We start from the raw sequence: 18,424 nt of genomic DNA, 5'->3' as shown, positions 1-18,424 counted from the left end.
AAACCATTACTGACAGAGAAATGGCACTCACAACTCTCAGAGGATTACCATCTGAATGGTATGTGTTCAGGATTACTCTTCTAAACAATAATGTAATTCCTAGTTTCGAGGAATTAATGGCTAGATGCATTCAAGAACAAACAAGGGTAGAAGAGCAGGAAATGCCCTTGCCTAAAGGTCTTCCTGCTGCTTTTGGAAAAATAATGTTAAAGATGCTTTCACTCTTGGGTTTCGAGTTGATTCTTTATACCATGTCGGTGGAAGTCCGCTAGGTGTCATGTCTTGTGACACAACGTTTCAGTCCGAACTTTGGCATCAGAGGTTTGCCCACCTTCATTACAAAGCTCTACCCGATGTAAGACAGATGGTAACAGGGATGCCTGAATTCCAAGTAGAGAAAGAAGGTGTATGTCCGGGATGTGCCGAAGGAAAGCTCAAAAGGGGACCATTCCCCTCAAGCCAAAGCAAGACCTCCGATATATTACAATTGGTTTACTCAGGCATACCTGAGGTTGGCATTAAGAGGGAGACTTCTACACCACATACTCCTGAGCAGAATGGTGTGGTGGGAAGGAAGAACCACACGATGATGGAAGTTGTCCGGGCCATGCTACATGATCAAAGACTTCCAAAGTTTCTATGGGCTGAAGCTGCAAACACTGCCGTATATGTACAAAATCGATGCCCTCATCAAGCATTGGGTTCCAAGACTCCTGAAGAAAAATTCACCGGTAAGAAACCTGATGTTTCTCTTTTTAAAATTTTTGGAAGCCCTGTATACTTTCATGTGCCGAAAGAGAAAAGAAATAAATTGGGAGCATCTGGAAAGAAGGGAATAGAATCTATGTAGCCGGTCAAAGGGAAGTCATAATTAGTCATGATGTCACCTTTGACGAAGATATGGTTCTCAGCAAGGTGATCAATCTTCCGACTTTGAGGAGCTCTCAAGAAGCCGACACCAGGGAACCGAAAGAAAAGGATGATGAATCAATGCCTGATGTAGAAGAACCCATGGATCCGATTGATCCTCATCCACATGAGCCTTCCTCTTCTAGGAGGAGGCCTTCATGGCTTAGGGGGATACTTGATGATGCTGAAGGACATGCTGCACCCTGAGGAACCTTCCATCAAAATAAGGAACTTAACAGGTATCAGGGATACCTGACCATCATGAGCACGATCATACAAAATGAACCTTCTTCATTCTCAGATTTCATCAAGCATTAACTATGGAAGGATGCTATGACCATAGAATATGAGTCTATTATGGAGAATGATGTCTGGGAAGTAGTTCCCAGACCCTAGACAAGACAATTGTTACTTCAAAATGGCTTTACAAGATAAAGCATGCAGCAAATGGAAGTATGGAAAAGTATAAGGCTCGTTTTGTTGCTCATGGTTTCTCCCAGAAGGAAGGTATAGACTATGATGTGATATTTGCACCTGTTTCCGGATATACGACCATCCGCTCGATCATAGCCCTTGCCACTTCACAAGGATGGAACCTACATCAGATGGATGTCAAGACTGCATTCTTGCATGGTTTGATCAAAGAAGAGGTCTATGTGGAGCAACCTGAAGGATTTGAGATTTATGATTGAAAATCTCATGTATGCAGGTTGAAGAAGGCTCTCTATGGGCTGAAGAAAGCACCCCGAGCATGGTATGAGAGGATCGATAGCTACTTGATGAAGTTGGGATTCACTAGGAGTGAAGCCGTTCCTAACCTTTACTTTAAGGTTGAAGATGACAAGCCTCTCATACTGGTGTTGTATGTGGATGACCTCTTTCTAACAGGTGTAGACCCTCGCATTCACAAATGTAAGAGGGAGCTGGCTTCTGAATTTGAAATAAAGGACCAAGGACTTGAAGTATGGCAGAAGCCAAGGGAAATTTTCCTATCTCAAGGAAAATATGTGGTAAAGATATTGGAAAGATTCGGTATGATGGACTGCAAGCCTGTGACTACCTCGAGGATCTTAACTTTTAGAAGTTATATGGTAGTGATGTCGGACCAGACTTGGGAAATGCCTCTGAGTTTCAAAAACTCATTCACATTGATGTTCTTGGTGAACCTCCGTCCGAACATATGTTTTGCAGTTAGCATTGTGAGCTCATATTTGGTTGAGCCTCACTGAATTGATGCCAGGAATCTTCTGAGATGTCTTCAGGACACAATCTCTCATGGATTAAGATACACTGCCGGAGATGTGAGACTACTTGGATATACTGATGTTGATTGGGTAGGCAGTGTGGTGGACCATAAGATCACTTCCGGGTGCCGTTTCACCTTGGGATCGGCTTCGATATCCCGGATGAGCAGGAAGTAGAAGTCGGTGGCTTTGAGCACTGCCAAAGCAGGATATATTGTTGCTAGCGTGACCTCGTGTGAGGCAGTCTGGTTACGAAAGCTCTTCAGTGTGCTGTTTGGATTTACATTGGATACCACTGTGATTCTCTATAACAACCAGAGGTGGGATTCGATTATTGAGGAATCTCATATTCGTCGATTGCTCCAGCAGATAGACATCATCTGGGATATGGTAATTTGATGAGCAAGGATGCTCCATCGCATTAAGATGATGTACAGGTTGATACACCTTGTCAAAGCCCTGGGGAAATATCTAATCTATGATTTGCCCAAACGACTTGGAGTCAGCAAGAAACCCTTGTACAAGGGTCCTGCTTGTTGCATACATTGAGCTCTGGGAGCTCCGAGGGCTTGCGGTTATTACTGGAGCAACATACGACCACAGGGTGACTCACCCTCCCCTGGTGGTGTGCACTGGAACAAGATGATTCGCTCTCTTGTGGGACAAGATGATTTGCTCTCTTGTGGAACAAGATGATTCGCTCTCCTGTGTAGTAGGATGATTAGTTCTCCTGTGAAGCCTGGATTGATGTGTTCTCCATGGCAGCCTGGATTGATGTGTTCTCCACGGCGATTGTAGTAGGATTGATGTGTTCTCCTGTGAGGCTTGGATTGATGTGTTCTCCATGGCAATTGTAGCAGGATTGATGTGTTCTCCTGTGAGGACAGGATTGATTAGTTCTCCTGTCAAGGCATCCTACCCATGCAGTCTGGGACTCATGGGAAGTACCTCTCATCTTATCAATGAGCAGGGAAATGAAGTTAGGGAACATAGTAGTACCGATGGACGCATCGTTGTAACTACCGTACTCCCTACGCTAGGATGACCTCCATTGATCTGGGACCAGTGGTAGGAGTTGTACCATACTATGATGCTGACTTCGAGTCGGTTGAGACTGGTCTGGGATAAGTGGTACATACTCTGAGACTGACTTTGAGTCAGTGGAGGATGATATTGGTTTGAGACCATTGGAGTTGTACTCACTATGACGCTGAATTTGGGTTGGTTGAGACTGGTTTGGGACCAGTGGTACATACTCTAAGACTGACTTTGAGTCAGTATGATACATCCTCGATCATTTCTTCTTCTTCATAATTCGGAAAAAAGCAGAGTAGAACAGAACAATGCAAGAGCAGAGCAAAATAGAACAAAACAGTACAGATCAGTGCAGGGCAGAACAAGACAAAGCAGAACAGGAAAAATAGAGCAGAGCAAGGCAAGGGTCAGGCTATACAAGGTAGTGCATTTGATGGATGAATAGTAACGATCGATAGACAGATTGCAATTAAAGTTCTCCATGGTTGAGAGGGAGTGTTAAAATTGGAAACCAGGGCAAAAATTCATGTGGGTCATCTTATTCATGGCTAATAATATTTTTATTAGATTCCTCTCGTCGAGAGGTGTAGGATTGATATAAAGATCATCCAATTCCAATAAGTATTCATGGAGATATGAATTTATTTTGATTATGGAATTATTATCAAGCCGACCTACAACTCATGTAGGCTCAGAAGCCCAACAGTCGCATCTATTCACCCACCAACGTTGTGTATAAATATAAGAGGACTTTTCCTCATTTAGACTCACTCATCTCATCACATCTCTCTCTCTACTGCGCAGATATGAGTCTCTTCTCTACTGCGCTGAAATGGGTCTCTCTCTCTCACACATGTGAAGCCGGAAGCTGTTGAATTTGAAGCTGCAACTACAGAAGTAAAGATTGACTTGCGTGGCCTAGAAGATCTCCTCTTTGGAAGTGCACTGTAGGTTCATTTGAACCTCCTCTGAAAGCTGCAACTTTTGGTGGTGGAATGAAGTCAATCCGACGAACGGTTTGCAAGATATCGACTGCCCTAGTTTGAAGCCGGAAACTGCTGAAACTGAAGCTGCAACTGTAGAAGAAAAGATTGACTTGCGTGGCCTAGAAGATCTCCTCATCTGAACTGCACTGTAGGTTCATCTGAACCTCCTCTGAAATCCACAACTTTTGGTGGTGGAATGAAGTCAATCCGCCGAACGGTTTGCAAGATATCGACTACCCTATTTTGATAATGAAGCCGCTAATGCTGATGCTACTGATCTAGGGTTTGCTACTGCTGATATGAATCAGATTTATTGTACTATTTCTCTTTGCTGAATTATTGAAGATAAAAGAAGATTTGATCAAAGGGTTTCCCCACACATTGTGGGGTTTGTCCCTGGCTAGCCGCCACATCTTGTGTCTCTTGTCTTGGCTTGTTTTCTGTCGATCGTTTAATGTTCTATCTGCACTTTACTTTTTGTACATGTGATTGCTAATCGGTGGAATATAATAAGAAAAAGAAGTAAACTGTTATAAGCATAGAACATACCATAACTTAACAAATGCTTTACTATAGATCAAGACATCATCAAAGAATAATAACACAAACTTGTGTAAGAAGGGTTTGAAAATCATATTCATGAGACTCTTGAATGTGGATGGTGTAAGACAAAGATAAAAATGAATAATTAGAAATAATAATGATCTGTGTGTGTTATGTAAGTAATCTTAGGGATGTTTGTCTCTTTCATTCTAATTTGTTCGTATCCTAAATGTAGGTCAAGCTTAGGAAATGCTTAACTTCATGTAGTTCATCTAAGAGATCATAAATAACTAGGATAGGAAATTTGACCTCGATTTTCAACTTATTTAGGTCCCTAAAATCAAGATACATGTGCCAAGTGCCTTCCTTTATTAACAACATGATTATTGGTGATGAGTAAAGGATTGTACTGGGACATATGATCCCTTCCTCTAACAATTCCCCAATGATATTTTCCAATTTCATTATTTTCTGCAAAAGGGTGTCAATAAGGATCTACATTAGGCGGTTGACTTCTTGGGGGAATGATATTATCATGGACTCTTTGAGAAGGAGGTAAACTCTTTGGTAACTCAAATACTTGATGATGTCTTTTAAAGAATAGCTACAAATCTGGGTAGATTTCTTGTATCATATAGTTCATAAGATGTGTGTTGATAAATTGGGCAATAATTTCATGGTGAGTAATAACTTCTCCATACAATGAGAATTGAATATTTCAAAGGAGCATGCCAAAATCCCTTAATGGTGTGTACACGTCCCTCTTTAATGAAACTCACGTAGATTTTTTTTAAATCCATTATGAATGATCCCAACTTGCATAGTGTAATGTTCATAAACTTGAATTTAAGTGATAAACCAATTAAACAAACAGTGCAAGAGTGGAAATTAAAAACTTTTAGCAAACACCCATGAAACACTATAATACTAGAACTGTTGAGCCATATATTATGAATGATGAGAGCATGAGTACAATATATAAATGGACTAGTGCACCTGGGCTTGTCTCAAGGACAAGCTAGACCAAACCCAGGTGGTAGAATAGTTAGAAAGGTGGTTGTTCAGTTGCTGCTCTACTATGCTCTGCGATGTCCTAGTAAACTGTTGATCTGCTGACTTCGGCCTGTTGGAAAGTGCCCAAACCTTGCCTAGGAAATTCTTCCTTATTAGCCTTAGACCCCTCAGACAAAACCCAGAAAAAACCCAGAAGGGAATTTCTCTGATTTTGACTTTGTATTTTCGACCTCTTGGGAGTTGCTCTCTGGCTACATCTACTAACTTTCGGCTTGCTAGAAAGTGCCGAAAATTTTGCCCTTTTAGCCTTAGATTCCTTGGAAAAAAACCCATAAAAAGGCAGAAGGGATGATCCAGGTGGATCTCCAGACACAGTGGCATGGAAAAATCTCAAAATTCAAAGTTGCAGGAAGATGATGAACTTGAAATCAGATTGAAGTGCTCGTTGCCCTGATTCCAACAGTGCGAATGGCACTCCAATCCAAGTCCAGATGAAGGAGATAGAGGTAGTTAAAGTTGGGTTGAATTTCTTATGACTAGGTAGGATTAATGAAGGCACAATTTGGACTTTTTTTTGGCAGACGGAATCCGGCCAACTCTGGCTAGATTCTGGACAAAATTGTTGCCTTGTTAAAATGACTCCTTCGGTCAAAAAACTGAATTTTCAAAAAGGCCCAATTTTGTTTAAATAACAATATATATATATATATATATATATATATATATATATATATATATATATATATATATATATATATATATATATATATATATATATATATATATATATATATAAAGTGGGTGGCGGGCCGCCAACCCCGCCACCCCAACTCTACGTAACAGCAATGTTAAATATGGGGGGGTGGGCCATGATCCCCAACCCCTCCCCACATCCCACGTACTGTTGAAACCAACATAATAAAGGTGGAGGAGTTGGGTGGGTTAGCCCGTGGGGAACGAACCCAATCCCATAAAAAAAAAAACATAAATGGTGGTGGGCCAGCCCTTGGGGCACAGACCCAACCACAAAAACCAACCCTGCATTAATAATTAAACAACCCAACCATAATATAAAAAAAGGGGTTTGTTTAAAATTAAAAAGATTCGGTGTATAAAAAAAGGACGAGGCGGGGTTTGACTGCCCAACCTCCTCCCTATTAACCCGTTCTCCAACCAATGCACCATAACAGTTTCATTGAAAAATCCACCACCCATTCTATACTTAAACGTAGTTTGTCAATGTGCCCAGGCAGAGGAGGCAGTGCATACAGTTCGAGGCAGAATTTTGCAGGAGGGTCGAATTTTAATTTTGTCAAAATTTGACAAATTTATATGGTTTTAGCACTTCTCGACGCCACGAACACAATAGCGATGTCCATTTCTCCATCAAAGTTCTGCATTTTTAGCCATTTTTCAGTATGGAGGTATACAACTCCCTTTTTGTAATTGATGCTTGTACTCTTCTTTCTCATGCCACTTAATGAATGAAGGCCTCCCCATTGATCGAGCAGGGCCTGGAGAAGTAGTCCAAGTCAAACGAACTTTGTTATCAAGTCTTGTTTTCTTCCTTCATGCTTTATGTGTTTCTCCTCTTCTCTCATGTGCACATTAAGTTTTCTATGTTAAGCTACAATTTATGCATGTAATTCTTTAACACATCTATAAGCAAAAGATTTTGGATCAAGTGGTATTAGAGCAGGTCTTTTTAGATGTGAATTGCATGTTTGTATGCTAACAAGAAATAGGCTCCGAAGAGGCGAAGGGAAACTAAAGTCTTTCGATCATGAAGCAGGGCATGCACATCGAAGGAGAAACATGGCAGATGAAGAGGCTCATCATGAAGAGGAGCGCAATTTCCGTAAAACCTTCTATACAATGGCATAGAATGTTGGTTAGCTGCTTTCAATGCTGGAGAAAGTAGAAGAGAGAAAACTAGAAGGACAAGGTTCAGTGCATGGAAATAGTGGAGAAGAACCCCCTCCTTCTCCTTCCACGAGTGAAATTTCTTCTTCCTCTCATCACCATTATCATAGAAATTCAAGGGATGCATCTAAGAAACCTTTCTTTAAACTAGATGTCAAATTTGATCTTCCCATTTTTATCGGTGAAAGTAATGCAGAAAAGCTTAATAACTGGATTCAACAGATCAAAGAGGACGAGGCAAAGATTCAGTTGGCCTCTCTTTCGCTGAGTAGCACCGCTCTCATTTGGTGGGAGAGAAAATTGTGAAGCAGTAAGGGTGTGGGTAATCTTCTTTCCTCATGGCCTAATTTCATTTCTGTATTAAAGGAACAATTCTATCTCTTGGGTTATAAACAAAAAGCCTTAATGGATTGGCAATACTTAAGGCAAGGCAGAGGTCAGGATGTTCAAAGCTTTACAAAGGAATTTAGAAAACAAGCACTTAATTTGAGCATTGCACTTAACTCACCTGACGTAGTAACTAAGTTTATTGGATCATTACATGGTTACCTTAGACATTCATTATTATTGTTTGAACCAAATACTGTTGACTCAGCCAGTGTAAAGGCCATCCATCTTGAGAACAGGGGCAAAAATGAAAGAGATGATCATTTCAAGAAACCACCTTTGAAACCTCCAAATGGCAAACCCAAAATGAAAGGAAAGGAAAGGAGAAGAGGATGTCATCAACCAAGAAAGATGAAGGAGAAAGACCTTATTGCACTCATTGCAAAAAGGAAGGTCATGACGATGATCATTGTTGGAAACAGTACCCGGAAAAGAGACCGAAGAAGTATGGAGGAAAAGGCAAGCATAAGAAAGTGGCAATTGTGCAACAAGACCTTGGATCTGATTCGGGAGATGAAGCAGTGATCACAGCAGCAGGAACAAAAGGTAATCTTACACCTCATGTTAATTCTGAATCACATGAAGGTACTAGTTCAATAAATGAGACTCTTCCTAATGAACGAAAGAGAATTGAGCTATTTCATATTAGAGTTATCATAAATCATACAAAAGTGGAAACTCTATTTGATACCGGATCCCAAGCAAACTTAATTTCAGAGTCCTTGGTAAAGAAGCTAGGTTTGGAAACCAAACCACATCCAAAACCTTACCCACTTGGATGGATACATGATAAAGAAAAACTAAATGTAACTAAGCAGTGTAAGGTAAAATTTGTGATCGCTTCTAAGTTAGTGGATGAGGTAAAACTTGATGTGATACCATTCGATATTTGTGGCATGGTGTTAGGGATTCCATATCTATATGATAGAAGGGCAATCTTCTTCCGTCATGAAAACAAATACCAAATCACAAAAGATGGGGTAGAATATCTTGTGAGGGCTCATCAAACTAAAATCAATGCCAGCCTTGTAAGTGCAGGACAAATGAAGAGGTTGGTAAATTCCAGTCAGGGTTGCATGCTTATGGTTGTAAGGGGGGGAGATGCAGAATTATCTGATGCTTTCCAAGGTTGTGATCATGTGCATAAAAATCAATTATGTGAATTAGTTTCTAACTACAATGAGATGTTTTAGGAACCAAGGGGATTACCTCTGAAGAGGGAAATCCAACATGAGATCCATTTGCAGCATGACACTCCTTTACCAAATATTGGCATGTATAGGATGTCGACCATTGAGATGGAGGAGATCAAAAAGCAGGTGCAGGAACTATTGAACCAAGGGGTCATCAGACCGAGCACTTCTCCATGCGGCTCACCGATTGTCTTAGTGCCGAAGAAATATGGCACATGGAGGATGTGCATGGATTATCGAGCACTAAACAAAATCACGGTGAAAAATCGTTACCCTCTTCCTTGCATTGATGACTTACTAGATCAGTTAAATAATGCTATCTATTTCACCAAATTGGATTTGTGTAGTGGTTATCACCAGGTCCGAATTGCAGAGCAGGATGTGTGGAAGACTGCCTTCAAGACCAAACAAGGGTTGTTCGAATGGATGGTGATGCCATTCGGACTTTGCAATGCTCCAAACACTTTCATGAGGGTCATGAATGATCTCTTTAGGACTTTCATTGATGAATTTGTTCGTGTATATCTAGATGATATCCTTGTCTTTAGTAAAAGTTGGAATGAACATGTAAGTCATGTGAAGAAAGTGCTTGATGTATTGAAAAACGAAAAACTCTATGTAAAATTGTCAAAGAGTTTGGGAAAACCTCTTTGGTTTACCTAGGTCATATTGTTGGTCATGGTCAGTTAAAAATTGATCCTTCTAAAGTTGAAGCAATTGCAAATTGGCCTAAGCCTACTAGTGTAACCGAGGTTCACAGCTTTTTGGGTGCAATACAATATTGGAGGAGATTTATTGCCAATTTCTCTATTATTGCAACACCTTTACACGCATTGACAAGTGTAAAGCAAGTCTTTCAATGGGGAGGAAAGCAGCAGAGGTCCTTCGAAACATTGAAAGAAAATATCAACACCGCACCAGTCTTGGCTTTACTAGATCTCCAATAGCCTTTCAAGATTGAGACAGACGCTAGCGGATATGTCATGGGAGTTGTACTGATGCAGCAAAAGAAGTCGATATGTTACCATTCAGAGAAGTTCTCTCAGACTGTGATAAACTATCCCACTTATGAAAAGGAGTTATATGCCTTGGTCCAGAGTGTGAAAAAGTGGAAACACTATCTAATTGGCAAGGAGACCATCATCCATATGGATCATCATCCCTTGCAGTATCTTTAGTCACAAAACAAGTTGCAACAATCTCGTCATTTCAGGTGGATGGGTTTTCTTCAGCAGTTTCATCTGGTAATAAAGTATAAGAAGGGCACTAGCAACAAAGTGGTCGATATGCTATCTTGCCCTCCTATTTCTGCTTCTGTTATTTTGCATAATGCTTCGTTATATTTTGAAAGTTATGCTAAACAATATGCTAACGATGATGACTTTAAGGAGATTTATGCAAAACTAACCCATGGTTCACAGGTGGACAACTATCACTTGTAGGGGAAACTGTTGTATCACCTTGGAAAATTGTGCATACCCACAGGAGAAAGGGTACATGTAATCCGAGAGGCCCATACCTCCCTTGTGTCTGGTCATTTTGGTATTGAAAAAAAATTGTGTCATGTACAAAGATTTTGTTTTTGGCCTCATATGAAGAAAATTGTGACTCGCTATGTAAAGGGGTGTGTAATGTGTTTTGATTCAAAGCCCTCTATTAGAAAACTCAGGCTCTACACACCACTCCCTATTCCAAGTCGTCCATGGGAAAGTGTGTCGATGGATTTTTTAGGAGGTTTGCCTTTGTCTAGGAAAAGTCACGACTATTTGTATGTCTTTGTTGACTGTTTTAGTAAGATGTGTCTTTTAATGCCTTGTAAAAAGCAGATCACTAGAGAGCAGACTGCTAATCTTTTCTTTCAGCATGTTTGGGTCCATTTTGGGTTGCCCACGTCGATTGTGTCAGATCGAGACTCTTGCTTTCTTGGAGAGTTTTGGACCAACTTGTGGAAGATGATGGACACCAAGTTGAAAAGAAGCAGGACATTCCATCCACAGACTGACAGATAGACAAAGGTTGTCAACCGCACCGTGGTACACTTATTGCGAGGCTATTCTAGGAAACATCCTAAGTTGTGGGATGAGCATCTTCCACATGTGCATCATTCCTACAATCGAGCAGTGCACTCATCTATGCATCATTCACCATTTGAGACATGTTTTGGCTACCTACCAAAAGACCCTTTTGATATGGTCCTTGGAAGGGAAGATGACTCCCGTGGACGTGATGACAGGGACAAAGCACAGTAGTTCATTCAGTGGATCGAATTGATTCACTAAGCAGTACAGGAGCATTTGGAAAAAAGTAAAGCCCTGTACAAGGCTCAACATGACAAACACCGAGTCAACCATCAATTTCAAGTGGGCGACAAAGTGTGGTTCCATATCAGCAAAGACAGGATGAAGGGAGAAGGGAAGAAGTTGTGACCAATTCGGTATGGTCCATTCACCATCTTGGAGAATATTGGAAACAAAGCCTTTCATCTCGATTTATTGATATATATGCAAATGTACTCCATAGTGAATGTGGAGAACTTAAAGCTATATGAGCCACCATTGATTATGGGCACCGAAGAAGTGGGCACAGTTCCTACAGTTGATGACTTTGCACCAGAGTATCTCGATGAGTTACCTAAAGACATCATCCTTGACAGAAGAACTATGACTTCATGATGAGGAGATGTGGAATACCTTCGATTTGGTGTCAAGGGGATGCACCCTAGCAAGGAAAAACGGCTGGAAAAAGAAAGAGTGAGGGAACAATTCCCTCACTTGCCAACTGACTGAAAAATATTTTGGCGGTCCAAAAGCTCCTCAATGGGGAGGATTCATCCAGGTGGATCTCCAGACACAGTGGAATGGAAAAAGTTCAAAATTCAAAGTGGTAGGAAGACGATGAACTTGACATTATATCGAAGTGCTCGTCACCTTGATTCCAACGGTGTGAATGACACTCTAATCCGAGTCCGGATGAAGGAGATAGAGGCAGTCAAAGTTGGGTTGCCTTTTTGATGACTGGGCAGGATTAATGAAGGAAAAAATTGGACTTTTTGATCACTGGGCAGGATTAATGAAGGCACAATTTTGACTTTTTCTAGCGGATGGAATCCGGCCAACTCCGGCCAGATTCCAGGCAAAATTGTTGCCTCGTTAAAATGATTCCTTCAAAAAGGCCCAGTTCCATTTATATATATATGAGTTATATATAAATGATCATATCTCTATTAATGATCATGATTTGAAAGTTCTACATCGGGTGTACAAAATAGTGAATTTGTTCCAACACTCTCTTGCGAATGAAATTGTGAGTGCTACCACTATTGACTAGGACTATAAATTTCTATGCTTTATGTAGCTCATGAGTTTCGAGGTTTATGGAGTTGAAATGACTAAGGATGAGTGTTAGTGTCCTTATCTTGTAATGCCAATGTTTCTTCACTAGTTATGTATTAAATCAAGTTTTGATTGGTCTTATCAATTTGGGACAATTTATGTTCTTTACACACATGACCTAAAACATATTTTTCATCACAATTATAGAAAATTTCATGTCTTTGGTATTTTTCTATTTATGTTCGAGACAACCTTTGTACTTTTAAGAGATGAGTAAGAGTTCTGCTTGGTGGATTTCCTTGGGGAGAATGGGTGTGGATTTCTCCTTAGTGACTTAGATTTCCCCTATACTGGTGGTTTATTAGCCATACAACAAGCACCATAATGATAGATAGGCATCCACTAAGCTTCCCACTGACCACACAGGCATAGACACACAATCTAGTGGACTCAAACACAAAACATAGGGAACAACACCCAAAATTTCACATGAATTTCACAAAGAGCATGGCTCAACATTTTTCTCCATGACTTCCTTTGCTTCCATATCTCATGCTCCATAGTTCCACATTATTCGTGCTAGTCTCAAACACTCTAAAAAACAACAGCTAAACCAACCAAGATGTAGAATAAGAACTCAATTAAGAATAACCTCATGGAATACTCTAATATGTGTAAATATACTTTCATCTTCATCCCTTCATTTTCAAAAAAGGTGCAATCTCTCTTGGTTTCTCAATTTGCTTTCTACTCTTGAAGTAGACTATGTTCCCCTCCACCATTTATGCCACCATCTTCAATGCTTGAGAAACCAAGAGAGATTGCACCTTTAGAGAAATATCCTAGAGTTATTATTGATTTCCCCTCACCTCTATGTCAAATCTCATAATTATTGTCAAGTGGTGGTGGCTCAATCAAGTCAGAACAACTCCAATAATAACTCTAGGATATTTCATGGATTTTCAAACAAGCAAGCTCCATATTCCCTCAAAACTATGGATTTTTGGTGTCCTCTCCTCAATCCATCCATTTAATTTTGCACTTAATTCTTGAGTTTATAGTCTATCCGCTTTAGCCAGTCATGACTCTTACATTAGTAGTACACAACTATTTATACAACCATCCTTTGGTTGGGAGATATTCCACAATTTTCTTGATTCCTTTCATGATTTTTTCATATATTTCTCCTTTACGAGGGAGCCTTTGACAAGATGATGTAGGATTAGGAGAGAATCTCCCATCCAAAGCATATTTCCATGTCTCTATATAATTCAATAGAGAAGTAAACAAGTATGCTAATGAGGGGCATAAATTAAAGATAGGTGAGTTAAAGATTAGTGGCCAAATCAAGCCTGATATAATTCCCTAATGGAAGATTAAGTCTATTTCAAAAATTCTTTGGTAGTGTTGTGTGTTTTAAATTTGTGTTTTGATGGGGCAGTATTGTAAGCTATTCACCTACAAGGCCCCTCTTTTATTGCTTAAATATATTCTCCTCAAGAAAATTATGTATTTCTATAAGAAAGGAGCAAACAATTAGAATTTTTTTATGAATTTGTTGCAAACCAAACACATAATTATATAATACAAATACTTTTTTCTTATTAAAAAAAAAATTCCATACGATGAGAATCCAATATTTCAAGGGAGCATGCCCAAATCCCTTGAATGGTGTGCACATGCCCCTCTTTAATGAGACTAATGTAGAGTTTTTTTAAATTCATTATGACTTATCCCAACATGCATAGCCATTTTCCCCCAATTATTATTATTATTATCCATTTTTAAGGTCACGGCCAAGCCAGACACCAAATTTGTGTATGAGACCCCCTTGTTTGTGGGACAAGGGACCCACCTCCGTGCAGCGATTTGACTGCTAAGTCTACGAAGGCATACATACTCTACCCCCCTCTAGTTTTGAACCTGTGACCTCTTAGGAGGAAACACATGCTCTTAACCATTATATCACAACCACCCATGTCGATGGCATGTAGATTGGTTTTGAGATAACAATCTCCCATCTAGAGTTTGACATTTTGACATCTACCTCTATTAGATATCATGATTTGAAAGTTCTACTTTGGGTGTATAAAATAATGGATTTCTTTTACCACTCTCTTATGAATGAAATTGTAAGTACTACCACTATTAACTAGGACTAACTTTTCGGTGCTTGATGTAACTCATGAGTTTCAAGGTTTGTGGAGTTGAAATGTTTGAGGATGAGTGTTAGTGTTTCCATCTTGTAATGCCAATTTTTCTTCGTTATTTATGTCTTCTATCGAGGGTTGATTTGTCTTACCAATTTGAAAGAATTTATGTTCTTTACACCTATGACTTAGAGCATATTTTTCATCACAATTATAGCAAAGTCCATGTCTTTGATATTTTTGCATTTATGTTGGAGACAACCTTTGTATTTTTAAGGGACAACTACTTGGTGAATTACCATTGGGAGAGTGGGTGTGGTGAATGAATTCTAGTGTTTTTTAGCATTAATCACCATCTCCACATCTAGGACCCTCACAATTACTTCTAACCACATAACAAGACATTACAATTTAACTTAATTCTTGAATCTCCTCCTTGAGGCCACTAATGAAACATTCTTTATAGAAGGAATCGGTGTTATGTTCTTTGTATGGATGGATATTTCTCAAAGGATGCTCTAACGTTGATTATTGAGCGAATATGGTGTAAACTGATAAGTTTCCCTAAAGAATGTGTCTCTTTGTTGAAGTCTACAGAACAATTTTAACAAACTAACTTTAGGAAATGTAGCCTAAATATATGTTTGTCATTCCCACCATTTACATAATTTTGGATCTAAATATAAAACCCCCACCCTAATTTTCATCATATCATTAGTAATACATTCAAGGGAGAAGCAATCCTAGTGTGGCTCAATGTGTTGTCAACCCCTATGTTGTTATTCTGGTATTCCTTGAGCTAAACTATTTGACAACTTCTCATTCAACCCCCTACAAAAATTCTCAATTTCCTTTTGAATATTATCCTCCAAATTAATGACTTTCCAAGTTGGTTAGTATTTATGAAGTAAATAGGGTTTTCATATTATTCGATGAAGTATGAGGATGTTTATAGTTATTCTCCTTCATGGATGAGCTACCTCTCAAGTGAATCCATACATGTTCTAGCCCCACATGATTGTGTACTTTCCCCTATGCACCATTATTCCATCATAGGTCTTTCTTGTAATGTCTTTTTATTAGTAATTGAAGCTCTCTTTTTTAATGTGGAAAGTGATGTTCATATCAAGCCCTTACAAGATCCAACTATCTCTACAACTTGAATTTAAATGGTCACGAGCATGGGAATGCCTCTCACATCTACAAAATAGATTATATGTATCTCTCACATTTATCTTGTTTATCTTGCTAGTGGTCTTCATTTCTCTTCCTAGACAACTCCCCACCCTCCTCTCTCTCACACCCCTACTATTCTACAATCAAGCACTTGGGTAAGAAAAACATGATGTTTTTTGGTTACATAAATGATTCAAACCTCACACATCATGGGGCAACTAAAAGCACCTCAATTTCACTCCCCTATGGCATTTGGGTGACCATACTTAAAAACATCGCCATTTCATGTATAACTTTCAATTAATATATCAAATTCATAATTCAAATCAAAGTTTAATCCACATTTAAAGATACTAGTTCAAAACTAGTAAATACTTTTGTGATCAACCATACTCAAACTAGAAATTCAAAATAATACATATAAAAAAACAACCTTACTACTTTATGGTTTAAATCCCATAAACGCTGATGTTAGACATCAACCATATTCAATTTTACCAAGTTAAAAAATTAAATAAACAAGCTTACTGCTTACTACTTTATAATTTAAATCATATAAATACTTCTTTAAAACATCTATCAAACTCAATCTATCCATTCAAAAAATTACATATACAAAATAACCTTATAATTACCTTATATCAAGTACTAAAATTTAACTATTCAAAACATTAATTACAAAAAACAACCTTACTATTACACATTAAAAAAAACCCTTACTACCTTTGGGTTCACCAGATTTTGTAAATACTTTTCTATAAAACATGAACCATGATAATATCTACTAAATTTAAAGAATTACATATACAACACATCCACCATAATCAAATCTACCAATTTAAAGAAATACATATACAACACCATCATTTCCTCAGTTCACATATACCTATTCAAGGAATTACATATACAACACTACCTCATTGTTCACATACCGTGAATACTTCTGCAAAACATTTAATCTACCCATTCAAAGAAAATTTACATATAAACTAGAATTTTGATTTTAAAAAGTTCAAATATTTGAATCCTCATGTCTCCTCAAACATTACAAATGAATGCATTACAGTAACACTGTTTACTACATACAAATCAAATTTCCAATTTTAACCAGTAGACCACTCTCAACCTCTACCAAATGAAATCAAAAGTGAATGCATTCCCTAAATCTCTTACCAGAGAATCCAGTCAGAACAATGCAAAATCAATCAAGAAAAATGCAAACAAATAGCGTATGGGGCGCCTGTATCTTGGCATCTTCCCAAGATAAGGCTTAATGACTTCCATTAATAATAATAAGGCCGATAGCGCATGGGGCGCCTGTATCTTGGCATCTTCCCGTACCCATACCCATAAATTGGAGGGGGGGCGTAATAATAAGGCCGAGCATAGGGATTGAACCTTCGACCTCGATAACGGTGCTGCCCCATTCCTGGAACATTTGTCCTTTTCGCTGTAATCTTCAGCTGGCGATTATGAAGTTCAGAGTTATTCAGACGAAGTGCATTTTGAACAGAGACAACGTCCAGAAATTCAACATAAGCAAACCCTTTTGGCTGACCAAACTTGTCAGTTTTAATAGTAACCCTGTTAACTGTCCCGCATGACTGAAAATGACGCTGCACTTCCTCTGGAGTGCAGGAGTAATCAACATTTCCAACAAAAATAGAGCGCGAATCCGCTTCTTCTCTTCTCGCTTGATCCGCAACCCCTGAGGTAGCAGGGTCTGGCACGGCCGGGATCTGCATTTCTTGAGCGATCTTGGCCTGCATTTCTCTCAGGGCGGCTGCCTCTTCTTCAATTTCCTGTAGCCTTTTGCTCATCACATCCAACTCTTTCTCATTAATGCCCATTTCGGTGTCTTCTGGTTCATACTCTATTTCGGTGTCTTCTGGTTCATACTCTGGAATTTCCCCGCCATACACTTCATGCTCCTCCATTGCTAGCATGTCTCGGGTAACCTTCTCGTGTGCAGGTCTTTCTACAATATGGAGATGAGTTTATATGGTTTTAATGAACACCATTAATGGAAGTATTTGCTTGCCACGGTAACTTATCCATAGAGTGGAATAACGCTGCAACGCTAAAACATATCCATAGAGTGAGGAATGCTCGATACTATACTAGTGCTTTAAAATATTAAAGTACTAAATTGATAATGTGAAAAAGCAATAAAAGACCTTGATGAAGTGATAAATGTAATTAAAAGATTATACACGTATGTTAATACTAATTATTAGTTTAGATTTAGATGGGATTACCAAGTTTCAGAAGGACCAAATCTCTTTTCACTCTAAAAAAAATTTGCATCTCAAGAGATTTAGTCTCTCTCGGAGCCTAGAAAATAAGTAGTTAAATAGATCTAGGTTATTTTATTATTAATTATAATTATAACTATTAATTTTGTATTTTATATTTTATTTTATTTTTTTTAATTTGTCCAAGTTAATAACTATCATTATTAATTTATTTATTTTATTTTATTTTGATAGAGTCAAAATGTTTACAGCGCATTATAACATCTCTACTTACTGG

General features: G+C 38.7%; 1 pseudogene; it reads right to left on the bottom strand.

Annotated features, from left to right (window-relative positions):
- Positions 1 to 17,175: 17,175 nt before the first annotated feature.
- LOC149140590 (polyadenylate-binding protein 2 pseudogene) lies at positions 17,176 to 17,829 on the bottom strand (annotated as a pseudogene).
- Positions 17,830 to 18,424: the final 595 nt, after the last annotated feature.

This window comes from Pinus tabuliformis, chromosome X (genome assembly GCF_031772625.1).
Source record: "Pinus tabuliformis cultivar Carrire ecotype Pingquan chromosome X, CPIR1, whole genome shotgun sequence".
Classification (NCBI taxonomy): domain Eukaryota; kingdom Viridiplantae; phylum Streptophyta; class Pinopsida; order Pinales; family Pinaceae; genus Pinus; species Pinus tabuliformis.
Note: the sequence above shows the minus strand (reverse complement) of the source record. Positions and strands in the feature narration are given on the sequence as shown.